Genomic DNA, 2,293 nt, shown 5'->3' with positions numbered 1-2,293 from the left:
AAGTCTTGTCCTTCTGAAACCAGTGCTGTGTATGTGGTTTGAGTGGGTGCCTCTGAAGTACCTTGTTAAAGTGGGAGTTGACACTGTGCATATGCTCCAGTTCAAGGGTTTAATTGTCTGTGTCCTCATGTTGACTCATCACATGACAGATCCTTGAGATGTAAGGGAACGATTCTGTATATGTGGTAACGTGAAAGGTACTGGTACCTTTAAAAGGTTTTGTTCTTTTTTTAATGTAATGTTAACTGACTCCATTTCATCACAGCATTACATGTAAATATATAGTAAATGTTATTATATACTGTTTGTCTTTTATTTAAATCAGTCTGCACAGTAAATAGTATTTTTTCATAGGTAAAGGAATTCATATCATTTCTGTTGACAAGTTTACTGTAAGATCATTTAGCTTCAGTAATAGTTTAGTTATTTAGAATTTTCTCTAAAAGTGTACTTCATTGGCATTGAAAACTGAGCAGTGATTATTTTTATTGCTGCAGTTCTAATCTCAGAGGTCATCTACCCAGAGGATTTATTACATAGTGAACTTGAGTGCAAATTTAGCTGTCCTGTGGACTACCAAGTGTGAAGTTGCTGTGGGTTTACAGCCTACTTTTCTGCATAGCTAATTTTTCATGCAGATGAACTCTCAGAATAAATTACCTACTCCTTATTGTCCTGTGGCTTTTCTCAAAATTGGACTCAATTTCTGAGCAATAAGAGATGCTGTTGTAAAATCCCTTCTGTGCTGTATAAAGCCAGCATTTTGGTGGAATCTTTATGCTAAGGAAGCAACTGAACTATGTTTCAATTTAATATGAATCACGCTGTCACTTGGCATTTTCACTGGCTTATATTTCACTGTGGAGATGGCATCAGGCTGTGTTACTGAAAAACCTGTTGTGTTCCAGCCACAGACTGGCTCAAAGCCTTAAGAAGATTGAAAATAAGGTTCTTTCCTTTTGCAAAATCTTAATATTTTTTTTTTTTTTTGGTAACTGTCCTTCCTGTGTTTATCTTCAGCTGCCAATGGTCTTGGGTGGTTTCCTGCCCTGTGAGGACTATTTCTGAGGGTTGTAAAGAGTAAGGCAGAAAAGCGCTGCTGTGGAATACTGTAGGAGCCTGCTCTTTCCTTTAGGACATCCAGCAAGTGATCTAACACACAGCCATAACACTTGGACAAGAGAACAGTGGCTACCATGAAATGAACCGGGAAATTGTGAAGATGTAGCTTTGTGTTTAATTGCGAAGGATTTTGAGCTGTTAGGTGACCTGTTTATTTTTCAGAATTTTTTGTGATGCCTGCATGACATCATTACTAAATGTCTATTCCATTTGATAATAAAGCTATTATATAAAACACGGAACATTGTATTTTTGAGTACAGCGAAGCATGCTGAACTCCCTAAGCTTAATGTTTTATTAACCTGTTTAAAAGGGGTGAGTTCTTAAATGGTATTTTTAATGACGGATTAAAAATTAAACTAAGCTGATTACATCTGTAGATGAGATTAACTCTGTTTCTACCTTTATTTAAGATCATATGTGTAGACTCGACTTCCTTTCTGTCTGAAACTCTGCAGTAATTTTGAAAAGTTTATATATTTTGCACTGGGCAAATGGGTCTAACTTGTTTTATCTTTTTTCATGAATTCCTGATGGAAGGTTCGTGTACTAAAGTTGTTGTTTTGGCTTCATTCACCTTCCCTTAATGTTCTGCTATGTCCAGTTTATGGAATTCTTTTTTTGCCTTGTACAGAAATTGATGCTGAAAGCTTGTGGAAGGGTTAAGGCAAAAGTGAACTATGCTATTACACGAAGTCAAAACATGGATTTTGTTAGTTTTTTGAAGATTTTCGTGTGTTGTTCCTGAGAATATTCATCACGTATCGTTTCCTTGATAACCGAGTTATATGGTAACTAAAATGCAGTGTGGCTTGCTCTGCTTTGCACTAGAACTGAAGTGTGCTGCCCGCCTCAGTCCATGCAGCTTGCTCTGGATTAAGCTGAAAAACCAGCAGAATCGACTCAGCAGGCAGCTGATCAAGGACTACAACACCCAGCAGCTACTGCAGGTACATTTTCACAAGTGTGAGGATTAACTGAAATAGCCTTTGCGAGAGCTGTGGCCACAGGAATGAGATTCATATCTCCTAGAGTTTTGCACTAGAAATAGATTAAAAAAGAAAAGAGGAAATGCATTTCTTTCCGGTTTAGTAATGCATTTTTCTTTAATTCTTGGAAGTAATACCAGCTCTGGGAATTGTGGCAGCTGAGGCACTAGGAATTGTACTTT

The sequence above is a fragment of the Buceros rhinoceros genome, unplaced genomic scaffold (assembly GCF_000710305.1).
Source record: "Buceros rhinoceros silvestris isolate BGI_N320 unplaced genomic scaffold, ASM71030v1 scaffold45712, whole genome shotgun sequence".
NCBI lineage: Eukaryota > Metazoa > Chordata > Aves > Bucerotiformes > Bucerotidae > Buceros > Buceros rhinoceros.
Note: the sequence above shows the minus strand (reverse complement) of the source record.